Source organism: Chiloscyllium punctatum, chromosome 24 (genome assembly GCF_047496795.1).
Source record: "Chiloscyllium punctatum isolate Juve2018m chromosome 24, sChiPun1.3, whole genome shotgun sequence".
NCBI lineage: Eukaryota > Metazoa > Chordata > Chondrichthyes > Orectolobiformes > Hemiscylliidae > Chiloscyllium > Chiloscyllium punctatum.
Window position 1 is genome coordinate 60,469,304 of NC_092762.1, and position 12,463 is coordinate 60,481,766.

Sequence of the window (12,463 nt, forward strand, 5' to 3'; positions counted from 1 at the left end):
CCTGATTTTCCCGGTGCAAGTTTATCCCTGAATTCCCAAGTGCAAGTTTATCCCTGAATTCCCCAGTGCAAGTTTGTCCTGAATTTCTCAATGCACATTTCTCCCTGAATTCCCCAGTGCAAGTTTGTCCTGAATTACCCAGTGCACGTTTAGCCTTGAATTCCCCAATGCAATATTATCCTGAATTCCCCAGTGCAAGTCTATCCCTGAATTCCCCAGTGCAAGTTAGTCCTGAATTACCCAATGCACATTTGTTCCTGAATTCCACAGTGCAGGTTTGTCCTGAATTCCCCAATGCAAGTTTATCCCTGAATTCCCTAGTGCAAGTTTATCCCTGAATTCCCCAGTGCAAGTTTGTCCTGAATTCCCCAATGCACATTTCTCCCGGAATTCCCCTGTGCAAGTGTATTCTGGATTTCCCAGTGTAAGTTTGTGCTGAAACCTTCAGTGCAAGTTTACCCTGAATTCCCCAGTGCAAGTTTATCGCTGAATTTCCCAGTGGAAATTAATAATGAATTCCCTGGAGCAAGTTTATCACTGAATTCCCAGCGCAAATTTATCCTGAATTCGCCAGTGCAAGTTAATCTCTGAATTCCCCAGTGCAAGTTTATCCCTGAATCCCCCAAAGCAACTTTGTCCTAAAATCCCCAGTGCAAGATTGTCTTGAAAACCCCAGTGCAAGATTATCCCTAAATTCACCAGTTCAAGTTTGTCCTGAATTCCCCAGTGCAAGTTTATTCCTGAATTCCCCAGTGCAAGTTTGTCCTCAATTCCCCAGTGCAAGTTTATCCTGAATTCCCAAATGCAAGTTTATCAATGATTTCCTTGTGCAAGTTTATCCCTGAATTGCCCAGCGCAAGTTTATCCCGATTTCCACTGTGCAAGTTTATCCGGAACTCCCCAGTGCAAATTTATCGCTGAATTCCCCAGCGCAAGTTTATCCTGGATTCCGGAGAGGACATTCGTACTGAATACCCCAGTGCAAATGTATCGCTGAATTCCCTGTGCACGTTTATCTTGAATTCCACAGTGCAAGTTTATCCCTGAATTCCCCAGTGCAAGTTGTCCTGAATTACACAGTGCAAGTTTATCCTGAATTCCCCAATGCAAGTTTGTCCTGAATACCCTAGTGTAGGTTTATCCCTGAATTCCCCAGTGCAAGATTGTCCTGAATTCCCTAGCGCAAGTTTATCCTGATTTCTACTGTGCAAGTTTATCCGGAACTCCCCAGTGCAAACTTATCGCTGAATTCCCCAGCGCAAGTTTATCCTGGATTCCGGAGAGGACATTCGTACTGAATACCCCAGTGCAAATGTATCGCTGAATTCCCAGTGCACGTTTATCTTGAATTACACTGTGCAAGTTTATCCCGGAATTCCCCAATGCAATATTGTCCTGAATTCCCCAGTCCAAGTCTATCCCTGAAGTCCCCAGTGCAAGTTTATCCTGAATTCCCTATTGCAAGTTTATCAATGAATTCCCTAGTGCAAGTTTATCCCTGAATTCCCCAGTGCAAGTTTGTCCTGAATTCCCCAGTGCAAGTTTATTCCTGGATTCCCAGTGGACATTTATCCTGAACTCCCCAGTGTAATTTTCTCCCTGAATTGCCCAGTGCACGTTTATCGCTGAATCCCCCAAGGCAACTTCATCCTGAATTCCACAGTGCAAGTTTATCCCTGAATTCCCCAGTGCAAGTTGTCCTGAATTACACAGTGCACGTTTATCCTGAATTCCCCAATGCAAGTTTGTCCTGAATTCCCTAGTGTAGGTTTATCCCTGAATTCCCCAGTGCAAGTTTATCCCTGAATTTCCCAGCGCAAGTTTATCCTGATTTCCACTGTGCAAGTTTATCCGGAACTCCCCAGTGCAAACTTAGCGCTGAATTCCCCAGCGCAAGTTTATCCTGGATTCCGGAGAGGACATTCGTACTGAATACCCCAGTGCAAATGTATCGCTGAATTCCCAGTGCACGTTTATCCTGAATTCCACTGTGCAAGTTTATCCCTGAATTCCCCAATGCAATATTGTCCTGAATTCCCCAGTCCAAGTCTATCCCTGAAGTCCCCAGTGCAAGTTTGTCCTGAATGCCCCAATGCAAGTTTATCCTGAATTCTGCCATGCAAGTTTATCCCTCAATTCCCCAGTGCAAGTTTATCCCTGAATCCCTCAGAGTAAATTTATCCTGAAATCCCCAGTGCAAGTTTATCCTGAATTCCCCAGCACAAGTTTGTTCTCGACCTCCCAGTGCAAGTTTATCGTGAATTCCCCAGTGCAAGTTTGTCCTGAATTCCCCAATGCACATTTCTCCCTGATTTCCCCGGTGCAAGTTTATCCCTGAATTCCCCAGTGCAAGGTTGTCCTGAATTCCCCAATGCACATTTCTCCCTGAATTCCCCAGTGCAAGTTTATCCTGAATTCCCCAGGGCAAGTTTATCCTGAATTTTTCAGTGCAAGTTTATCCTGAATTCCCCGGTGCAAGTTTATCCCTGAAATCCCCAGTGCAAGTTTGTCTTGAAATCCCCGGTGCAAGATTATCCCTGAATTCCCCAGTGCAAGATTGTTCTGAATTCCCCAGTGCAAGTTTATCCATGAATTCCCCTGTGCAAGTTTGTCTTGAAATCCCCAGTGCTAGATTATCCCTGAATTCCCCAGTTCAAGTTTGTCCTGAATTCCCCAGTGCAAGTTTATTCCTGAAATTCCCAGTGCAAGTTTATCCCTGAATCCCTCAGTATAAATTTATCCTGGAATCCCCAGTGCAAGTTTATCCTGAATTCCCCAGCACAAGTTTGTTCTCGACCTCCCAGTGCAAGTTTATCGTGAATTCCCCGGTGCAGGTTTATCCTGATTTCCCCGGTGCAAGTTTATCCCTGAATTCCCCAGTGCAAGTTTATCCCTGAATCCCTCAGTGTAAGTTTATCCTGAAATCCCCAGTGCAAGTTTAGCCTGAATTCCCCAGCACAAGTTTGTTCTCGACCTCCCAGTGCAAGTTTATCGTGAATTCCCCAGTGCAAGTTTGTCCTGAATTCCCCAATGCAGGTTTATCCTGATTTCCCCGGTGCAAGTTTATCCTTGAATTCCCCAGTGCAAGTTTATCCCTGAATCCCTCAGTGTAAGTTTATCCTGAAATCCCCAGTGCAAGTTTATCCTGAATTCCCCAGCACAAGTTTGTTCTCGACCTCCCAGTGCAAGTTTATCGTGAATTCCCCAGTGCAAGTTTGTCCTGAATTCCCCAATGCAGGTTTATCCTGATTTCCCCGGTGCAAGTTTATCCCTGAATTCCCCAGTGCAAGTTTATCCCTGAATCCCTCAGTGTAAGTTTATCCTGAAATCCCCAGTGCAAGTTTATCCTGAATTCCCCAGTGCACATTTGTGCTGAATTCCCCAGTGCAAGTTTTCCTTGTATTCCCCAGTGCAACTTTATCCTGTATTCCCCAGTACAAGTTTGTCCTGAATTCCCCAGTGCATGTTTATCCCTGAAGTCCCCAGTGCAAGTTTGTGCTGAATTCCCCAGTGCAAGTTTATCCTGATTTCCCCAGTGCAAGTTTATCCTGATTTCCCCAGTGCAAATTTGTGCTGAATTCCCCAGTGCAAGTTTATTCTGGATTCCCCAGTGTAAGTTTGTGCTGAATCCTTCAGTGCAAGTTTACCCTGAATTCCCCAGTGCAAGTTTATCCCTGAATTTCCCAGTGCAAGTTTATCCTGAATTCCCCAGCACAAGTTTGTTCTCGACCTCCCAGTGCAAGTTTATCATGAATTCCCCAGTGCAAGTTTGTCCTGAATTCCCCAATGCAGGTTTATCCTGATTTTCCCGGTGCAAGTTTATCCCTGAATTCCCAAGTGCAAGTTTATCCCTGAATTCCTCAGTGCAAGTTTGTCCTGAATTTCTCAATGCACATTTCTCCCTGAATTCCCCAGTGCAAGTTTGTCCTGAATTACCCAGTGCACGTTTAGCCCTGAATTCCCCAATGCAATATTATCCTGAATTCCCCAGTGCAAGTCTATCCCTGAATTCCCCAGTGCAAGTTAGTCCTGAATTACCCAATGCACATATGTTCCTGAATTCCACAGTGCAAGTTTGTCCTGAATTCCCCAATGCAAGTTTATCCTGAATTCTTCAGTGCAAGTTTATCCCTGAATTCCCCAATGCAAGTTTATCCCTGAATTCCCCAGTGCAAGTTTGTCCTGAATTCCCCAATGCACATTTCTCCCTAAATTCCCCAGTGCAAGTGTATTCTGGATTTCCCAGTGTAAATTTGTGCTGAAACCTTCAGTGCAAGTTTACCCTGAATTCCCCAGTGCAAGTTTATCCCTGAATTTCCCAGTGGAAATTAATAATGAATTCCCTGGAGCAAGTTTATCACTGAATTCCCAGCGCAAATTTATCCTGAATTCGCCAGTGCAAGTTAATCATTGAATTCCCCAGTGCAAGTTTATCCTGAATCCCCCAAACAACTTTGTCCTAAAATCCCCAGTGCAAGATTGTCTTGAAAACCCCAGTGCAAGATTATCCCTGAATTCCCCAGTTCAAGTTTGTCCTCAATTCCCCAGTGCAAGTTTATCCTGAATTCCCAAATGCAAGTTTATCAATGATTTCCTTGTGCAAGTTTGTCCTGAATTCCCCAATGCAAGTTTACCCTGATTTCCACGGTGCAAGTTTATCCCTGAATTCCCCAGTGCAAGGTTGTCCTGAATTCCCCAATGCACATTTCTCCCTGAATTTTTCAGTGCAAGTTTATCCTGAATTCCCCAGTGCACGTTTATCCCTGAAATCCCCAGTGCTAGTTTGTCTTGAAATCCCCGGTGCAAGATTATCCCTGAATTCCCCAGTGCAAGTTTGTTCTGAATTCCCCAGTGCAGGTTTATCCCTGAATTCCCCTGTGCAAGTTTGTCTTGAAATCCCCAGCGCAAGATTATCCCTGAATTCCCCAGTTCAAGTTTGTCCTGAATTCCCCAGTGCAAGTTTATTCCTGAATTCCCCAGTGCAAGTTTATCCTGAATTCCCCAGCACAAGTTTGTTCTCGAACTCCCAGTGCAAGTTTGTCGTGAATTCCCCAGTGCAATTTTGTCCTGAATTCCCCAATGCAGGTTTATCCTGATTTCCCCGGTGCAAGTTTATCCCTGAATTCCCCAGTGCAAGTTTATCCCTGAATCCCTCAGTGTAAGTTTATCCTGAAATCCCCAGTGCAAGTTCATCCTGAATTCCACAGCACAAGTTTGTTCTCGACCTCCCAGTGCAAGTTTATCATGAATTCCCCAGTGCAAGTGTGTCCTGAATTCCCCAATGCAGGTTTATCCTGATTTTCCCGGTGCAGGTTTATCCCTGAATTCCCAAGTGCAAGTTTATCCCTGAATTCCCCAGTGCAAGTTAGTCCTGAATTACCCAATGCACATTTGTTCCTGAATTCCACAGTGCAAGTTTGTCCTGAATTCCCCAATGCAAGTTTATCCTGAATTCTTCAGTGCAAGTTTATCCCTGAATTCCCCAGTGCAAGTTTGTCCTGAATTCCCCAATGCACATTTCTCCCTGAATTCCCCTGTGCAAGTGTATTCTGGATTTCCCAGTGTAAGTTTGTGCTGAATCCTTCAGTGCAAGTTTACCCTGAATTCCCCAGTGCAAGTTTATCCCTGAATTTCCCAGTGGAAATTAATAATGAATTCCCCAGTGCAAGTTTATCCTGAATTCCCAAATGCAAGTTTATCAATGATTTCCTTGTGCAAGTTTATCCTTGAATTCCCCAGTGCAAGTTTGTCCTGAATTCCCCAGTGCAAGTTTATCCTGAATTCCTCAATGCAAGTTTGTTTTGAATTCCCCAGTGCAAGTTTATCGCTGAGTTCCCCAGTGCAAGATTGTCCTGAATTCCCCAGTGCAAGTTTATCCTGAATTCCTCAGTGCAAGTGTATCCAGAAATCCCCAGTGCAAGTTTATCAATGAATTCCCCAGTGGAAATTTGCACTGAATTCCCTAGTGCAAGTTTATCGCTGAATTCCCAGTGCATTTTTATCCTGAATTCGCCAGTGCAGGTTTATCCTGCATTCCCCAGTTCATGTTTATCCCTGAATTCCCCAGTGCAAGTTTGTCATGAATTCCCCAGTGCAGGTTTATCCCTGATTTCACCAGTGCAAGTTTGTGCTGAATTCCCCAGTGCAAGTTTATCCCTGAATTCCCCAGTGCAATTTTGTGCTGAATTCCCCAGTGCAGGTTTATCCCTGAATTCCACAGTGCAAGTTTATCCTGAATTCCCCAGTGTAAGTTTATCCTGAATTCCACAGCACATGTTTGTTGTCAATTACCCAGTGCAAGTTTATCCTGAATTCCTCAGTGTAAGTGTATCCTGAAATCCCCAGTGCAAGTTTATCCTGAATTCCCCAGCACAAGTTTGTCCTGAATTCCCTAATGCAAGTTTATCCTGATTTCCCCGGTGCAAGTTTATCCAGAATTCCCTAGTGCAAGTTTATCCTGAATTCCTCAGTGTAAGTGTATCCTGAAATCCCCAGTGCAAGTTTATCCTGAATTCCCCAGCACAAGTTTGTCCTGAATTCCCTAATGCAAGTTTATCCTGATTTCCCCAGTGCAAGTTTGTCCTGAATTCCCCAGTGCAAGTTTATCCTGAATTCCTCAATGCAAGTTTGTTTTGAATTCCCCAGTGCAAGTTTATCGCTGAGTTCCCCAGTGCAAGATTGTCCTGAATTCCCCAGTGCAAGTTTATCCTGAATTCCTCAGTGCAAGTGTATCCAGAAATCCCCAGTGCAAGTTTATCAATGAATTCCCCAGTGGAAATTTGCACTGAATTCCCTAGTGCAAGTTTATCGCTGAATTCCCAGTGCATTTTTATCCTGAATTCGCCAGTGCAGGTTTATCCTGAATTCCCCAGTTCATGTTTATCCCTGAATTCCCCAGTGCAAGTTTGTCATGAATTCCCCAGTGCAGGTTTATCCCTGATTTCACCAGTGCAAGTTTGTGCTGAATTCCCCAGTGCAAGTTTATCCCTGAATTCCCCAGTGCAATTTTGTGCTGAATTCCCCAGTGCAGGTTTATCCCTGAATTCCACAGTGCAAGTTTATCCTGGAATTCCCCAGTGCAAGTTTCTCCTGAATTCCCCAATGCAAGCTTATCCTGAATTCAGCAGTGCAAGTTTATCCCTGAATTCTGCAGTGCAGGTTTATCCCTGATTTCCCCAGTGCAAGATTATCCTAAATTCCCCAGTGCAAGTTTGTCCTGAATTCCCCAGTGCATGTTTATCCTGAATTCCCCAATGCAAGTTATGCTGAATTCCCCGTGCTAGTTTATCACTGAATTCCCAGTGCAAGTTTATCCTGAATTCCCCAGTGTAAGTTTATCCTGAATTCCACAGCACATGTTTGTTGTCAATTACCCAGTGCAAGTTTATCCTGAATTCCTCAGTGTAAGTGTATCCTGAAATCCCCAGTGCAAGTTTATCCTGAATTCCCCAGCACAAGTTTGTCCTGAATTCCCTAATGCAAGTTTATCCTGATTTCCCCGGTGCAAGTTTATCCAGAATTCCCTAGTGCAGGTTTATGCCTGAATTCCCCAGTGCAAGTTTATCCTGAATTCCTCAGTGTAAGTGTATCCTGAAATTCCCAGTGCAAGTTTATCCTGAATTCCCCAGCGCAAATTTTTGCTGAATTCCCCAGTGCAAGTTTGCCTTGTATTCCCCAGTGCAAGTTTATCCTGAATTCCCCAGTGCAGGTTTGTCCTGAATTCCCCAATGCACGTTTTTTCCTGAATTCCCCAGCGCAAGTTTATCCTGAATTCCCCAGTGCAAGTTTGTCCTGAATTCCTCAATGCAAGTTTATCCTGAATTCCTCAGTGCAAGTTTATCCTGAATTCCCCAGCGCAAATTTGTGCTGAATTCCCCAGTGCAAGTTTACCTTGTATTCCCCAGTGCAAGTTTATCCTGAATTCCCCAGTGCAGGTTTGTCCTGAATTCCCCAATGCACGTTTGTTCCTGAATTCCTCAGTGCAAGTTTATCCTGAATTCCCCAGTGCAAATTTATCCCTGAATTCCCCAGTGCAAGTTTGTCCTGAATTCCCCAGTGCAAGTTTATCCTGTATTCCCCAGTGCACATTTGTGCTGAATTCCCCAGTGCAAGTTTTCCTTGTATTCCCCAGTGCAACTTTATCCTGTATTCCCCAGTACAAGTTTGTCCTGAATTCCCCAGTGCATGTTTATCCCTGAAGTCCCCAGTGCAAGTTTGTGCTGAATTCCCCAGTGCAAGTTTATCCTGATTTCCCCAGTGCAAGTTTATCCTGATTTCCCCAGTGCAAATTTGTGCTGAATTCCCCAGTGCAAGTTTATTCTGGATTCCCCAGTGTAAGTTTGTGCTGAATCCTTCAGTGCAAGTTTACCCTGAATTCCCCAGTGCAAGTTTATCCCTGAATTTCCCAGTGCAAGTTTATCCTGAATTCCCCAGCACAAGTTTGTTCTCGACCTCCCAGTGCAAGTTTATCGTGAATTCCCCAATGCAAGTTTATCCCTGAATTCCCCAGTGCAAGTTTGTCCTGAATTCCCCAATGCACATTTCTCCCTGAATTCCCCAGTGCAAGTGTATTCTGGATTTCCCAGTGTAAGTTTGTGCTGAAACCTTCAGTGCAAGTTTACCCTGAATTCCCCAGTGCAAGTTTATCCCTGAATTTCCCAGTGGAAATTAATAATGAATTCCCTGGAGCAAGTTTATCACTGAATTCCCAGCGCAAATTTATCCTGAATTCGCCAGTGCAAGTTAATCATTGAATTCCCCAGTGCAAGTTTATCCTGAATCCCCCAAACAACTTTGTCCTAAAATCCCCAGTGCAAGATTGTCTTGAAAACCCCAGTGCAAGATTATCCCTGAATTCCCCAGTTCAAGTTTGTCCTCAATTCCCCAGTGCAAGTTTATCCTGAATTCCCAAATGCAAGTTTATCAATGATTTCCTTGTGCAAGTTTGTCCTGAATTCCCCAATGCAAGTTTACCCTGATTTCCACGGTGCAAGTTTATCCCTGAATTCCCCAGTGCAAGGTTGTCCTGAATTCCCCAATGCACATTTCTCCCTGAATTCTCCAGTGCAAGTTTATCCTGAATTCCCCAGGGCAAGTTTATCCTGAATTTTTCAGTGCAAGTTTATCCTGAATTCCCCAGTGCAGGTTTATCCCTGAAATCCCCAGTGCAAGTTTGTCATGAAATCCTCAGTGCAAGATTATCCCTGAATTCCCCAGTGCAAGTTTATGCCTGAAATCCCCAGTTCAAGTTTGTCCTGAATTACACAGTGCAAGTTTATCCTGAATTCCCTATTGCAAGTTTATCAATGAATTCCCTAGTGCAAGTTTATCCCTGAATTCCCCTGTGCAAGTTTGTCCTGAATTCCCCAGTGCAAATTTATCGCTAAATTCCCAGTGCACGTTTATCCTGAATTCCCCTGTGCAAGTTTATCCCTGAATTCCCCAATGCAATATTGTCCTGAATTCCCCAGTCCAAGTTTATCCCTGAAGTCCCCAGTGCAAGTTTGTCCTGAATTCCCCAATGCAAGTTTATCCTGAATTCTGCCATGTAAGTTTATCCCTCAATTCCCCAGTGCAAGTTTATCCCTGAATCCCTCAGTATAAATTTATCCTGAAATCCCCAGTGCAAGTTTATCCTGAATTCCCCAGCACAAGTTTGTTCTCGACCTCCCAGTGCAAGTTTATCGTGAATTCCCCAGTGCAAGTTTGTCCTGAATTCCCCAATGCACATTTGTCCCTGAATTCCCCAGTGCAAGTTTATCCCTGAATTCCCCAGTGCATGTTTGTTCTGAATTCCCCAGTGCAAGGTTATCCCTGAATTCCCCAATGCAAGTTTGTCCTGAATTCCCCAGTGCAAGTTTATGCCTGAATTCCCCAGTGCAATTTTGTCCTGAATTCCCCAATGCACATTTCTCCCTGAATTCCCCAGTGCAAGTTTATCCTGAATTCCCCAATGCAAGTTATGCTGAATTCCCCAGTGCTAGTTTATCACTGAATTCCCAGTGCAAGTTTATCCTGAATTCCCCAGTGTAAGTTTATCCTGAATTCCACAGCACATGTTTGTTGTCAATTACCCAGTGCAAGTTTATCCTGAATTCCTCAGTGTAAGTGTATCCTGAAATCCCCAGTGCAAGTTTATCCTGAATTCCCCAGCGCAAGTTTGTCCTGAATTCCCTAATGCAAGTTTATCCTGATTTCCCCGGTGCAAGTTTATCCAGAATTCCCTAGTGCAGGTTTATGCCTGAATTCCCCAGTGCAAGTTTATCCTGAATTCCTCAGTGTAAGTGTATCCTGAAATCCCCAGTGCAAGTTTATCCTGAATTCCCCAGCGCAAATTTGTGCTGAATTCCCCAGTGCAAGTTTGCCTTGTATTCCCCAGTGCAAGTTTATCCTGAATTCCCCAGTGCAGGTTTGTCCTGAATTCCCCAATGCACGTTTGTTCCTGAATTCCCCAGTGCAAGTTTATCCTGAATTCCCCAGTGCAAGTTTGTCCTGAATTCCTCAATGCAAGTTTATCCTGAATTCCTCAGTGCAAGTTTATCCTGAATTCCCCAGTGCAAATTTATCCCTGAATTCCCCAGTGCAAGTTTATCCTGAATTCCCCAGTGCAAGTTTATCCTGTATTCCCCAGTGCACATTTGTGCTGAATTCCCCAGTGCAAGTTTTCCTTGTATTCCCCAGTGCAACTTTATCCTGTATTCCCCAGTACAAGTTTGTCCTGAATTCCCCAGTGCATGTTTTTCCCTGAAGTCCCCAGTGCAAGTTTGTGCTGAATTCCCCTGTGCAAGTTTATCCTGATTTCCCCAGTGCAAGTTTATCCTGATTTCCCCAGTGCAAATTCGTGCTGAATTTCCCAGTGCAAGTTTACCCTGAATTCCCCAGTGCAAGTTTATCCCTGAATTTCCCAGTGGAAATTCGTACTGAATTCCCCAGTGCAAGTTTATTCTTGAATTCCCCAATGCAAATTTATCCTGAATCCCCAAAGCAAGTTTATCCTGAATTCCCCAGTGCATGTTTGTCCTGAATTCCGCAATTCACGTTTATCCCTGAATTCCCCAATGCACATTTGTCCTAAATTCCCCAGTGCAAGATTATCCTGAATTCCTCAATGCAAGTATGTCCTAAATTACCCAGTGCAAGTTTATCCTGAATTCCCCAGTGCATGTTTGTCCTGAATTCCCCAATGCAAGTTGATCCTGAATTCCCCAATGCAAGTATGTCCTAAATTACCCAGTGCAAGTTTATCCTGAATTCCCCAGTGCATGTTTGTCCTGAATTCCCCAATGCAAGTTGATCCTGAATTCCCCAATGCAAGTTTGTCCAGAATTCCCCAGTGCTAGTTTATCCTGAATTCCCCAGTGCAAGTTTGTGCTGAATTCCCCAGTGCAACTTTCTCCCTGCATTCCCCAGTGCAAGTTTATTCCTGAATTCCCCAGTTCATGTTTATCCCTGAAGTCCCCAGTGCAAGTTCGTTCAGAATTCTCCAGGGTACATTTATCCTGAATTCCCCAGTGCACATTTATCCTGAGTTCCCCAGTTCACGTTCATCCCTGAATTCCCCAATGCAGGTTTACCCCTGAATTCCCCAATGCAACTTTACCCCTGAATTCCCCAGTGCAAGTTAGTTCTGAATTCACCAGTTCACATTTGTCCTGAAAAGGGCTTATGCCCAAAATGTCGATTCTCCTGCTCCTCGGATGCTGCCTGGCCTGCTGTGTTTTTTCAGAACCACAATTTTCAACTCTGGGGAATTCAGGGATAAACCTGCACTGGGGAATTCAGGATAAGCATGCATTGAGGAATTCAGGGATAAACTTGCACTGGGGAATTCAGGGACAAAATTGCACAGGGGACTTCAGGACAAACTTGCATTGAGGAATTTATCCTGAACTCCCCAGTGCAAGTTTATCCCTGAATCCCTCAAAGCAACTTTATCCTGTATTCCCCAGTGCAGGTTTATCCCTGAAATCCCCAGTGCAAGTTTGTCTTGAAATCCTCAGTGCAAGATTATCCCTGAATTCCCCAGTGCAAGTTTATGCCTGAAATCCCCAGTTCAAGTTTGTCCTGAATTCCCCAGTGCAAGTTTGTCCTGAATTACACAGTGCAATTTTATCCTGAATTCCCTATTGCAAGTTTATCAATGAATTCCTTAGTGCAAGTTTATCCCTGAATTCCCCTGTGCAAGTTTGTCCTGAATTCCCCAGTGCAAATTTATCGCTGAATTCCCAGTGCACGTTTATCCTGAATTCCCCAGTGCAAGTTTATCCCTGAATTTCCCAGTGGAAATTCGTACTGAATTCCCCAGTGCAAGTTTATTCTTGAATTCCCCAATGCAAATTTATCCTGAATCCCCAAAGCAAGTTTATCCTGAATTCCCCAGTGCATGTTTGTCCTGAATTCCGCAATTCACGTTTATCCCTGAATTCCCCAATGCACATTTGTCCTAAATTCCCCAGTGCAAGAT